At 28.4% G+C, this 15,044-nt stretch overlaps 1 pseudogene; it reads left to right on the forward strand.

The window, feature by feature from the left end:
* The first annotated feature begins 1,540 nt into the window (after positions 1–1,540).
* Positions 1,541–3,301, forward strand: LOC129890662 (uncharacterized; annotated as a pseudogene).
* Positions 3,302–15,044: the final 11,743 nt, after the last annotated feature.

The raw sequence follows: 15,044 nt of genomic DNA on the forward strand, positions 1-15,044 counted from the left end.
AGTTTAGGGATGGGAAGGAAGGCAGGCACAAAAATTATTCTGATATTTACAAACTAGGTTAGCTCAGGTGGAGACAAGTGATACAGTTTCCCTAAGATACTTGCAGGTAGGGGGTAGGGTTGAGGGTTCAGAGTTCTGATTCAAAATGATTTTTTATTTAGTTTGGTTTTACTTTTTTAAAAATATTGATAATATTTGATTTGACATTGGTTTTGTTCAAAAAATTGAAGAAATAATTTAACCAGCAAATTGTATACATTTTTAATTTTTTTTTCTTTTGAAAGCGAAGTTCAGTACACACCGTCTAACAATTGCTCTCGAATGTGGATAGGTTTAAAAATATGATGTAATTACACCAATGCATGATGTATTTATATACATTCTGATTTATTCGATGGTATTTCGAGATTTTTGTATTAGAAGTACGCCATATTATTAATTTATGTGATAAATCTCAGGATTTGACATTCTTTTTTTTGAATTGTTGTCTTTTTCTACCCGTTTGAAGGAATAGTTTCTTTTATTTTGATTTGATTTTAATAATTTAAAAATTAATTAAATTAGTTTATTTTACTTGCTTGTCTCAAACGATGTAAGTGTATTTATTTGTTTTCTATATCTTTGCCTTTAGTTTTTTCTCTTTTTCTTTCTCCGGTAATGTTTTTAGATAGGACTTAGGAGTATATATACATAATAAGAAATATAGTTATAAAAAGTGACAAAAGTTTCCGCCTTACAGAGCATATTGGAATTGTTTTAGAAAGAAATATATAACAAATTTTTGCTCAAAGCTTAAATGTTTCCTCAAAAATTCTTGTATGAGATATGTATATCTCGTTCAAGGCTTAGAATTTCACTCATATTTTTTTGTATATGAAAGCCATATAAAATCGATATAAAATATGTATACATCATCATAATGTACAACTTCCATACATTCAATACAATTACAACAACATACAAAATGTAAAATACAGTTTTCATACAAAGTCAATAATACAATTTTGAATTCGTCTCGCAACGGAGACTCCCAGATTTGTTATGCTTAGTAAATAAGAAAAAGTATCTATATATTTAGTAACACAAATGGTAGGCAAGTCCAAAGTACTATACTAATATTATTTGGCTTTTCAAAAGAATATGACAACATCTGGGTACTAGTTTCAATGTCAGGATTGTCAAATTGTAATTTTTTTTTGTAATTCCATAGTGTAAGGAACAAATCTTCATTTGTCCCTACTGTTTTTAATTTTACAAAAATTTCCTAAAAAGTTTCCATTCATGATACAAAACATAGGCTCGTTGATACATACGGAAATCTTTCATTTAATTTTTAAAAAGGTAAAAAAAAAAAGGGAAATCAGTTATTAAATTCCAAAAATCACGGAACATAATTGACAATCGAACTCTCTCCTATCAAAACATAGCTGATTCTTTTCAAAATCAAATTAAAAGTTCGATTTGTATTCTCAAAAAGCTTCCCGAAGAGATTTTTTTTTTCAAAAACAGAATCAAATCCAAAATTTCTTGCTGATACAAAATGAATGTTATTATTATATTGAGGTATTCTGAAAATTAGGAGAGTGAAGTTAACTATTCAGGATACAAGAGTGATGGAATTGTAGTTGGACAAACGATTTCGTTTAACAATCTCAAAACCGCCATTGCAACAAAATTGGAGATCGACGAGAAGAAGAAAAATTTCAAAATACGATACATTGTCGAAGAAAATACATCTCCAATGGTTATTAGGAACGACATGGGGTTAAGGTTGTTTTTGGAGGTGAGAAAAACAGAGCTTGGAATCTCTATGTATCCACTATGCGTTGATACGCCCGATAAAAATTATGAACAAATACAATATTTTGATGCAACTACGGGTGAAATTGTTTGTGTCGAAGGATCCGGACTTGATACACAAGCTCTTGCAGTGGTTGAATCAAAAATTGGTGATTCATGCTATATTCTTGAATTAGAAACAACAAACTACATTAATGATATACAAAACACAAAGGTTAAGGGGAAACAACTGTACAAAGACAAAGCAATGCTTGTATCAATAATGACGAAATACAAGATTGATAATAACTTTAACTTCAAAGTTAAGCGATCTGATGTTAAAAGGTATGTAAGTATTTGTTTATACTTAATAAGATACGAAGACATGGTTGTGGAGTTGTGTGTATATTGTTGACACTGATACATGAAAAATTGTTGAATTATAAAGTACAAATTACTATCAGATACTTGTATTATTCGATGCATGTATATGCTACATTATAATTCGTCAAATTTTGATAATATTAAAAATCGTTAATGTGGAATTTAGTATTTGATACATTATATAAGATATGTAGGACAGGGAAATTTAATTATGTATTGTATCAAATGTGGAGGGATGCAAACAATAAGTTTTATTAAACAACTATCATGTAAAAAGTTATGATACATTGTTAAAATTTTACGTACCTTTTTAATGCGATTGATACAATATTAATTTAACTTTAATAATGAAACTATTATATTGAATTCATTGATATATAATTGTGCAGCTATTTGTTAGTGTGTTTGTCGGATGGCTGCAGTTGGAATATGAAGGCATCTTGTCAAAAATATTCAGAGATATTCAAGATTAGGTACTTCAAAAGCGAACATATATGTCCATTAAGAGATCAGATGTTAACAAAGGTTCAAACTACAGTTGGTTTTTAAAGTGGTTTAAATGCTCCTAAGTTGTTCAATCATCAAAGAATCCATACTCCTAATGATATAATAGAAGATGTTAGAAAAATCTATGGGATAGAGATTTCTTACCAACAAGCATGGCGAGCTAAAGAATGTGCACTAGAGATGATAAGGGGCAAACCTGAAGATGGTTACAAAAATAAGCCCAGATACATACATATGCTCAATACTGTGTATTCAAATTCTTATATAAGGATGCACAAGACAGAAAAAAATCAATTTATGTATTTTGTTCATAGCATTAAGACCTTTTATCAAAGGGTTTGAGTTTTGTAGACCTATAGTTATGGTTGATGGTGCACATCTTAGTGCAGCATACAAAGGAATCTTTGTATCAGCAAGCACACTTGATGGAGCAGGTATTCTTTGTTGGTTAGAGTTATTCTTTATTCGATGAATAATTTTATTTTAAAGATTCAAATTTGATACATTTGGTTAACTATTAATTATTGATTAAAAATCTAATATTATTAACGTATATTTTTTGTGATTAGGATGCATAATTCCATTAGCTTATGGAATTGTAGACACGGTAAATGATTGTTCCTGGACATGATTTTTAGGCAGTTCAAAAATGCATTTGACGAGCGAGAAAAGATGTGTATTGTATCGGACAGAAATAAAAGTATAATGAAGAGTGTCAACATTGTATTTTCAAATGTTTCCCACTATGCTTGTATATGACACATTTGCAAGAATGTTTGTACTAACTTTAATAGAAGTAGGACAACACTTAGTGATTTATTCTACTCAATTGCCAAGGCTTATAGAAAAGAAAATTTTGATACATTGATGGCTAAAGTTGATAAGATTAATCACAAGGTTAAGAATTATCTTGAGAATGCTGGATATGAGAAGTGATCAAGAGTTCATGCAACAATAAATAGGGGGAGAATGATAACTTCAAACATTGCAGAATGTATCAATGGTTGCCTAGTTGAGGCACGACAACTACCTATAATAGACTTCTTGGAAGAGGCAAGAATTCTCTTTGGTACTTGGCACTACAAAAATAGGAAAATTGCCTCTTATACAAAGGAAACATTAGGTAGAAGATTTGAAGAGATTTTGATCCTAAACACATCTAAATGTTCAAGGATGAAGGTATCTGTCATTACATATGTTGTTTCAATACTTATTGATGTATCAATAGAATATTCTTATTTGATTTTTTGTAAAATCTTCTAATTTAAAATATTTGTTAATTTTTTCAGGTTGTTCCATCATCTGAATTTATTTTTTCAGTTTATGAAGAAGGAAGATATTGTTTGTCTTGAACGAAAAATATGTAATTGTGGAAGATTTCGGCTAGACGAGATTCCTTGTCCATATGCAATTGACATTTTAAAAAATAAGAATGTTATTGATATGCATCCCTATTGCTTAGATTACTACAAGCCAGATGCATTAGCAAAGACTTATGAAGTTTCAATGGTTCCAATACCAAATAAATCAGATTGGTTCATTTCAAATTGTGTTCTAGATGAAGTAGTGTTACCACCCAGATACAAAGGAATGCCAGATAGACCAAGAAAAAGAAGGAAGAAGAACCCAGATGAAAAGATAAGCTCAAATATAAATTGTTGTGGCCGTTGCAGACAAGAAGGACACAACCGATGTACTTGTACTTTCTTTCCCAATGAAAACTGACAATTGTTTTTACGTATTACAAAACTACTAATAAATATAATTTTGGATTGTTCAATTACTTTCCAATGCACTCGCAGATTGGAATGACATTTTTCAATAGATTAGCTCTCCTTTCAATTGGAATTTGAGCATGAAACATAGACAGGTAAAGTACATAAGTTTAGGTTCATGTGTTATAAATTATTTTAGCTTCACAGAAACTGAAGTTTTTGTATTTTTGATACAATGAAAATTGATATAAATATAAATAAGATTGATACAAAAAACGTACTTGATATAACGAAAGTATAAGTATAAAATTTCAGACTATTTAAAATAAACAAATTTGATATAAGAAACTTTGAAATATGAGCTTTTTCCAATCTGTTCCAATTAAACATGTTTTAAAGAATATCATTAGATACATGGATAATATAAGTATATACTTTAAATTGATACAAGAAAAACCAATAAATTTAAAAATAAGATAGAATTATATTTGATTCAAGATAACATAATTTGACATAAAGATTAAAATTTGATACAATGAAAATCGAAGTATAAAGTTGTACTTGTAATTAGGTAAACTAAGAATTTGATACTTGATAGTTGAAATTGATACCAGTAATCAAAATTGATAGAATTAACCTTGTTATAACATAATCAAATTCGATACATGGACAATATAAAAGTATAGTTGCACTTGATACAATTAAAATTAATAGCTAAAAACTTGAAAAAATTATACTTGATTCAAGAACAAAATCTGACATAAACAATAAAACTTGATAGAATTAAATTTGAAATATATAGTTATACTTGATACAAGTAAACCTGAGATGTTTGAAATTTGATAAAACTAAATTTGTTTCAAAAAAAAAATATCTTGATATAAACAAAAACACTTGATGCATGAATAATATAAGTGTAATACTCCATTTTAACTCGAGGTCAAACGGTGTACATCATATTGGTGATTCCTAAAATATTTAACTTAAGGAGTCGCTACCTAATTATTTTAAAGGTAAATTAGGATACCTAAATAAATTCACTACTGTAATGCTAAAAATAAACTCCAATTAGTGGTCTACTTAACTTATGTGATTCTAGATAAGGGTTCTAGTTATCCTAAAGGGAAGGGGTTAAGCATCCTTTGAGATTCGTTAAAAAATGATTACCGGCCAAACTTAGGTTAATTAGTCAAAAACTAAAAAGGTGATAAGGAATTTAATTTTTTTATTCTAAAAAAAATGTTGAAGAGATAAGCAGGAAAACATTCAATTTTTGAAATCGATATCACATTTAAAAACTTAAAATTAAAACGGGTATTTTTCTATGGCTAAAGTTAGACCTATTTTGCTTTAGACCTACAAATGATCATTTGCTTGAAACAATATTAAAATCTAAGGTCCGTATTCAAAAATAATTATTGCTCAAGACGCTTTTCAAAAACCATTTGCTTGCAACGCCTTGAGTGGACAGATAATTACGGTCACTAGATCCAATTAAACATAGTTTGAAAATTTTTTCACACAAATTTGAGCTTAAACCAAAGGATTGGTTCTTAAAAAGCCAAAAGTGACTCCAAGAGAGGCCAAGAAATAATGAAGACTCCATGTACGGATGCGAGTGCGAGTGTCAAGTCTCGAATTAAGACTCATGTATTCGCTCCGAGTGCATATGCAAGGAAAAGAGACACAAAAGAGGAATTAGAGCACAAACACTTCAACTAATGATAATATGCAAAAGCAAAACACACAAGATAACAAAAATATATATATCAAGCAAACAAGGAAAATTTATGTCTCTTTAATCACTAGCTTAGTTTTCTGAATATGAGACACTCTTATTTAATATTTTTAACAAAATATACTGGTGCATATCAATATATTCTTTAGATACAACAAATAAAAGGCTTTCGAGTAATGGAAGCATGATGTCTAATATGCGAACGAAACATAGCTTCAAACTGTATAGATCTTCAACAAAATCTAAGTATACACTGGTATCAATAATTACTATAACTAAACTAAGTTATACAACGAATATGCTATCCCAACAAAAAATATGCAAGCGCGCTGACAAGATACTCATTTAGCGATTGATGACTCTTGAATTGAACTTAAAGCAGCCAACCCATAAGATTAATTCTCAAGTTTAACAAATTTAAACTACAAAGAACTTAAACCATAGTCCTTCGACATTGATTTTGCATAGCTAATATAGTTAAGAAAAAAAATAAACAAACTCATACGCCTATCTCTACTAATAGGGAATAGCAAAAAAGGCTTAAACTCAAGTTTATATATACATATTTATATATAGAGATAAAACATGATCATGGCAAAGCACATAGTTTGCACTATATTTTAAAATTAAGCAAGACAATAGTGATCTCCATTACACATACGCTTACATAGGTATACACGAGCCGCAAAATATTATCATGTAAAGATATCAAATGAATTTTTAACTTGGAATGACAAACTGATTTTTTAATAGGTGCTATTAACCAACACTAAAACTGATTTTTTTTAAAAAACAATTTTGAGAGTGTTGAACAGAGCATTTTAGATGCGAATTTCTTAAAATGAAGAAACCAAACGAAAGTTAACTCAGAAAAAAATTGATTTCGTGTGGGTATGTAAGTCTAAAAGTAAAATCATATTTTTTAACAAGAGAACATGGCTTTAGATTTGTACCCATTTCAAACCAGATACAAATACATTTCTGCACAACTTTCATTGCACTTAACTAAACAAGAATCACTCTCGATATATAAACTTCTTAGAGAACATATGATACTTTATCAAAGAGACAAAACGGAGGGATAACGGGGCGAAAATTACCTGTTGTGGAGCAGTGAACGGGAGCACTTCGATCGTGAATCTGCCTTCGTTGTTCAAGTAGAGTTAAGTTCAATAGAGAGAAAATTTAAAATTTCTTTGTGAGAAATATTCAAAATGTCCGACCGTAAGATTATTTTTTTTGTGTGTGAGTCTTCAATATTTTTTTCAAGATTCTTATCCATGCCCCCCTCTTTTCTCCTGCCTCCTTTCCTATTTTTAGAATGAGTCATGGAAGCCGTATAGGGATATGCTGATGAATAAAATAATATAAAATGAGCGGATAAATAAAATAATATGAAATGAGCGAATAAATAAAATAATACGAAATGTGTGAATAAATAAAATAATACGGAATAGATAAATGAATAAAAAAAATGAAATAAGTGGATAAATAAAATAATATGAAATGAGCGGATAAATAAAATAATATAAAATAGGCGTAGAAATAAAATGATACGGAATAGGTGGATAAATAAAATAATATGAAATAGGCGAATAAATAAAATAATACGAAATATGCGGATGAATAAAATAATACGGAATGGACGAAAAAGGAGGACGACGAGGGATGGGTTGATGGAATACAATTAGAAATTATCTTGACTTTAGAATGTAGACAATGAAAATTGGAGACAAAAGGACATGCTGCCGTGGGAAATTGTGAAAGTGGTGGAATGAGCGGTGGAGAATGGAATTTTGTGGGATATTGTATATTATATGAGTGTTGTCTTGTTGTTCTAAGTAAAATATATTTTAGTAAGTTAGGGATAGGGGGGGGGGGGGAGGGGCACGTGTAAAGTATGGGTTAGGTTAATATATTAATGGGTGTATTGTTTGCTAGAAATGGAAATGTTGTAATTGTAATGGTAATGTGGGGAGGGGACCACGTGTTGTTGTGGTATAATGTTGCAATTGAGTATGAATTGTAATGGCCATTGTAAAGTTCACGTATAGTAAAAAATTATAGTGTATATGTGTGTTTGGGGAATTAGGTTAAAGATTAAATAAAATAAATTAATTTTAATTAATTATCGAGCTTTTTAATTTTGACAAAGTAAGATAATTAACTTAATTTTAAAATAGTTAATTAAAAATATAAATCTACTAATTAAGCCAAACTAATCAATCAAATATTTAGTTAAAAGTAAAATTTTTTTTAGATGGTTTTAGAATAAACTTAAAAGTAGTAATTAAGGATGTAACGATATAGAAATATATAAATATTCTAAAATTATTAAAATGACAAAAATAATTAAGAATAACAGGAATATATGTGTGTGTGTGTTAATTATTTCATAAGGTTTCATAAGCTAATTAATCAAATATTTAGTTAAAAGTAAAATCTTTTTTAGATGGTTTTAGAATAAACTTAAATGTAGTAATTAAGGATGTAACGATATAGAAATATATAAATATTCTAAAATTATTAAAATGACAAAAATAATTAAGAATAACAGAAGAATAGCAGAAGAGTATGTGTGTGTTTCATAAGGTTCAAAATTGAAGAAGCTCGATAATTAATTTATCGTGGATAAATCAAAATTGGGTTCTTTTGAAATGCTGTGTATGCTGTCGTATATTGTTGGTTTGTGTATGAGCTGAGGGAATATGTGTATTAAAAAATGAATCGGCTAGTGGGTTGTTGATGGAGATGGGTATATTAATATAGTATTATGTGATGTTGTTGTAAAGGAAAAAGGGGGATGAGTTGCTGAAATATTGCTAGGAATTAAATATATGGAATTGGATTTAAATATATTATAGTGGGATTGCGGATATGTGATCACGTGAGAGTGTGGGAATTGAGGGATTAAATATTATTGTAGGTGTTGTTTAGGGAAAGAAAGGAAAATGCAGTGAATTATTTAGTTATTTTACAAGTGGGTAGGAGAATTAGGTAGGTTAGTGTAGTGTATATATATTTTTGGAAAATTTTTGGGTTGTGTAGCATTGGCACGTGAGTTGTAAGATAGTAAGGTGTAGATTAGTTTATGTGTAGTATATAGATGTAAGAATGGGATGTGGGAATTGGGAAGAAAAATAAATAAAGATGGTTAAAATTTGCAATCAAGAAATGGCCAAGTGGTTTCAATTATAACCATAATGAGATAAAAATTAGCCAAAAAAATAAATTTAATTAGTGAATTCGGTTAAAAAGTCAAATAAGACGAATTAATATCAATTAATTAACGAGTTTCTTAATTCTTAAAATAATTAATCTACTTATAAACTAATTAATTCAAAAAAAAAAGTTACTGATTTACGAAATAATTAATAAAATAAAAATCTTTTTTGAGATCAATTTTGAATATTCCTAAAAGGTAATAATTATACAAAACTATATACATTATCTTAAAACAATAAAGATGACAAAAATTATTTAAAAATAACTTGAAAATATTTCGAGTTTTATAAAAGCTAATTATTTTAATTTATTTAAAATTGAAGAAGGCTAAATTTAAAATAAGATGAATAAACATCAATTAATCAACAAACTTCTTAATTTTGCCAAAGTAAAATAATTAACTTAAGTTTAAACTAATTAACTTGAAATATGAGTCTATTAATTAAACCAAACTAATTAACAAAATATTTAGTTTAAAATAAAAAAAATTTGAGACGATTTTTAAAATAATGATAAAAAATAATAATTATATAAGTAAAAATATATATTATTGTTCAAGAATTATTAAATATATATGCCAAAATTACTTAAAATAATAAAAAATATTTTTTGGTTTTTTTGCAATCTAATTATTTTAAAATTGTTTAAAATTGAAGAAACTCAATTTTTTAAATTACGGTTTGGAGGGCCACAATTGGGAGTATTTAGTTATACTTGATACAAAGTCGACTAATAGTTTGATACTTGATATAATTATACTTGACTCAATAAATATGAGATGTTTGAAACTTGAAAAACTAACTTAGATTTAAAGAAAACTTGATACAAGGACAATAAAAGTATATATTTGTATCTGATACAATAAAAACTGAGATATTTGTAATATAAAACTTTTCACATATAATAAAAGTATTTTTTTTTAAAAAAAATATTTATAAGCAATGAATATATTTGCATACACCAAAAGGCATCATATTACAAATTCAAAAGGTTTAAAAGTATATTTAATGACTACAACATTATCAAAAGAATTTCCAAACAAGAAACAAAAAAAGTCTAAACTTGAATATTCCACATAACTACTCCACAGAAATCAAATCATCTTGATGGGGAAGTATTGAATCACCCTTTGGCTTTCGAGGATCATCGCTTTCACTAACATAGCCGCTTTTAGCCATTTCATAACCATGAATTCACAATAGCATCTAGTACACAAATCCTTACAGGCTGTCAGATTGTTGTTGAGGAATCTCTTGAACATGCTCAACTCCAAAGGGAACTTGGGCTCCAAAAAAATTGCCAGTTGACTTATCTTTATAAGAATCAAGCAATTTTCCGGTCAACACGGTCTTTGTGTTAAAAAAATTCACTGTTTTCAAGGTAGGTTGGTAACATTAAAGCCAACTTTTGTATTTCGATCAATGGATCTCTTTTTTTTGTTCCCATTGTTGAATCATAAACCCGTATAATCCTCTTCCTCAAAATAATTACTGCCAATACCCAATGATACTCACCATCGTAGTTTAATGGAACATATACTTCATCAACTTGATGCCAAGGTAATCCAGCAGGGATGGAATATCCTTTAATGATATTTTTAATAGATCTCTCATGTCCGGATACAATAATAAAACGTTTGAAGTCTTCTTGGGTACTAAGATCAATATCTTCAGAATAGTATCTTGTGTGTTCATTATTTATGTAGGTTTCAAAATGACAGTTGACAGTTATATACTTGTATTGGTTATCAATTTGATTCTTTGATTTCTTCCGAAGATAGTAGTAAATCACATCAATGTGCTGCAACAAGTATCAAATGTATAAGTTATTGTGTTATTCAAAAGCTGATACATAAGCAACTCACATGAGGTTGTATCATGTTCCCATGCCACTGATGGAACAGTTATACAACTAATACTTAATAATAATAAATCATGTCTATAACTAATACAAACATAAATTGATACAATTTAACTAAACACATATAAACTGTACAACTAATAATTACTAATAATATATCTGATACATAATAATAATCCAACTACCTGTAGTGAGAACAATATTAAAAAAAATTATTTAAGTATGAAATTTTAATACCTGATACCATATATAAGTTAAAAAATTTAACTATTATAGCAGGTACTCCATAATTGTGAAACTGATACATAAAATATAAAAAACTAGAAAGAAAAAAAATGAAATCAAAACAAACCTCATCGTTCCAGCATCTATTGGGTTGAGACATCAAACAAAACCAATTCTTATCTTGTGGGAAGGCAACAACAAAATACATCTTTTCAAAACCTAAAGATGAACATTTAGCTCGAGAATGTTCCTCTTTTGATTTTTTGTATAGTTGTTAGTTGATAAACTAAAATCAAAAAAGCAAGTTATGAATTAAAAAAAATAAATCAAACTAAATAAGTTATGAATGATCAAAGAAGACTTGTCGACTTACTTGTTTGCATGAGATCGTAACAGACCTTTATCTATTCCATTGACAGTATGAAGTAATAAGGTCAGTTGGACATTCATAACAGATGCCAAAACATTCGAATGGGTTGTTCAGGTATTTTTGTGGTGATCCTTTCTCCTTTCCCTTCTCACTAGAATCAAATTTTGTTAAATACAGAGACTAGAGAATCCTTGACGGCATCCTACTACGTGGAGAAGGTGTCTTTATATCATCATGCAAAGAAGATTCTTTGGAAGGCAAAATGGTAGGTAGCAGATTATCTCCTCTACGAGACTTATCATCAGCTACAATCTGTGGCTTAACAACACTCAATGATTGTACAATCAATGGTAATTGACTATCTCGAAGTCCCCCTATGATTGCATCTACTTGTTTCTGAGTATCATCTGCTATTGAGGTTGAAGTTTCTGATTTCTGTATAATATACATTAGAATAATAGCTAATCTAATAATTATATATTTGTCATAGGGTAAGGTATCAAACTTCACTTGCTATTCACAAATATTTGGTGCATGGTATGTATTATGTAAGACAGGTACATAAAATTTTAACTTATAATTTACCTTTTTTGAAGTTGGGGGAACTTCATCCATTGAAACTTCAGTGACAGCTATAGTAGAGGGAATTTCTTGAACATCTTCATTGACTTTTAGAATTTGGGACTTCTAAGTTATATAAATATATATGTATATAAAAAGCAAATAACACTTATTAGTTGATTGATAAATAGAAAAATAAATAAAAAGGCAGTGCACATTAAGTGTTGTATCTGAATACATATTGAAAAATAAAAATAACTCTTAAACTTGGTGAAGTATATTAGATAATGATAACTTACCAATGTATCATGTTGTGAGGTATCACTTTTTCTGATGTCCATTGCTACATGTTCACTGATAGTGATTGATTCAAGTGATGCAGACCCTAAATGTGATGTTTCAGGTTATATAGGTACATATTATGGGTAGAATAAAAATAATGTAACTCACAACATCAAATGAAAAGATATTACCTTCTCTATGCATGGAGGAGCTTCTTCAATAGTCGAACAAGTGACGTCTACAGCAGATGGATTTTTTAAAATCTCAACAAGGATTTGTATTTTTTTTAGGTTTATCGTCAAGCTATATAAATCATAATGTATTAGTTAATAAGTGTAAAAAATAAACATATTGTGTATTTTTATAAGAATTAAAGAATTGATAAAAAATTCTTAACAAGAATGAATCAAAGTAAAGATATTGTAAATTTTTAATGTATCTAGCTATAATTATCAAAATTTTATGTGGTGATTGATACATCTACATAGACATTAAGGGAAGATGCAAAATTATACTCAAAATGGAAAGTATCAGGTTAACTACTTAATATTAAATAATTAAAATTTATACAGTACCTTGTCTTCACTCATCGCAAAAATTTCCCTTTGGACATTAAAGTCTTATACATTCAAAAGATTTGATGCTAAATTCGGTCCGATTATTGTTGATACATTTACATTGGTGGTGTTGTTTGTTTCTTCAATCTGTACGTATCAGCAAAAAAAATGAGTTTAACTATCAAAAGTACAAATCAATTAGCAAAAGTATTTAAAACATGATATATAAATTCACTTTAAATTAAATGGAGTTTGATTTTTTTTGTACAAACAAAATGTATAAAATTGCCTAATTTAAACAATCCGAACGTCTTCTTGTTCTTTGTGGGAATCTAAATACTTGGGATCCTTAATTGACTGTTCAAAAACAGTGACAGGTGTTTGTTGTTAAAAAAGAACACCATCTATATATATGGTCACTCATATCCCGCAACTACAAAAATAGTAAAATTATAATTAATAACAATCTAGATACATAAGTTTTATTAGAAGCTACTACCTTCTGAGGAGAATGAACTCCCTTTGCAATGGCTTGCAAAATCTCCCTGTGATTGGTTTTGATTAACTCTTCAATTGTATTGAGTTTTTTGTCATTCATTTTGATTAACTCCTCAAGTTCATTGAGCCTTTTGTCAACCTTATTAAAATAAAGAATATGTGGATTATCATATTTGGAAGATCCATAGAGAAAAATAATAAAGAAAATGTCAAAAACTTATATATTTCTTGAGATATCTTTTTACTTGTCTATTACTCGATTTTTCATGAGATTCAGTCACAACTGGTGAAGGATGATAAGGACCAGGTACATCTGCATTTGTGTTTGATTTTTTTGATATCCGTGCAGATTGTTTGTTTTTTTAAGCTTATCCGCACTTGATTGAATGATTTTTTTTTGTTTGAACAAAACGCCTTTTTTTAGGGGGCGGTGAAAAAGACACCTCAACAATGCGTTTGGACTTTCTTAAAAGATGATCAGGTAAAACCGTGCTGAAATCCTTAAATTCAATCGGTTCATTCACCACGAATTGCTTTGACTTCACATTTATCGTAGACGGAATAGATGGTGTAGTAGCTTCATCAGGTGAACGAGCAGTACCAGGCAGATTTAGTGATGCCAATTCTTCGACTGTGGAGAATATATTGGTGCAGACATTCTGTTAAAAATAAGAATTTAGATTATATTAAAATCCAAATCACATTATATCAATAGTCATAATTACAAGTATAAGATGGTCAAAACATAGCTGATATAATAAAAAAATAAAAAATTGTGACACAACTAATTGATACAAATGTAATTACTTATTAGTAATACCTGATACAAAATACTTATTTATCCACATGTATCAAAAAATTATAATATTTGGTAAAAATAACTGATACAATAATCAAACATATCTGATACAATAAAAAAATAAAAACTGAAAATTATTCACATGTATCAGAAAAACTTTAAGATTTGGTGAAAGTAACTGATGCAATAATCAAACATATCTGATATAATAAGAAAACAAAAAACTGAAAATTGACACAAAAAATTGATACATATTACTAATATCTTATACAAAATACACTTCTATCCACATGTATCAGATAAACATTAATATTTGATACAAAATATTAAAACAGAACCTATATATATAAACAATTACCCTTATATTTATTTTTGCATAAGCTATTATGAAAATAAATGATACATTCATGAACACAAACAGAAGTATTTGGCAGTTACCTATACTTTGTATCTTGTATGTAGAAAAAAGATAATTCATGAGATGTTGATAATAAATATATATTTTAACAACAGATTATTACCTCAGTGAACAAGGTTGCCATGA

Source organism: Solanum dulcamara, chromosome 5 (genome assembly GCF_947179165.1).
Source record: "Solanum dulcamara chromosome 5, daSolDulc1.2, whole genome shotgun sequence".
In the NCBI taxonomy this organism is placed as follows: Eukaryota; Viridiplantae; Streptophyta; class Magnoliopsida; order Solanales; family Solanaceae; genus Solanum; species Solanum dulcamara.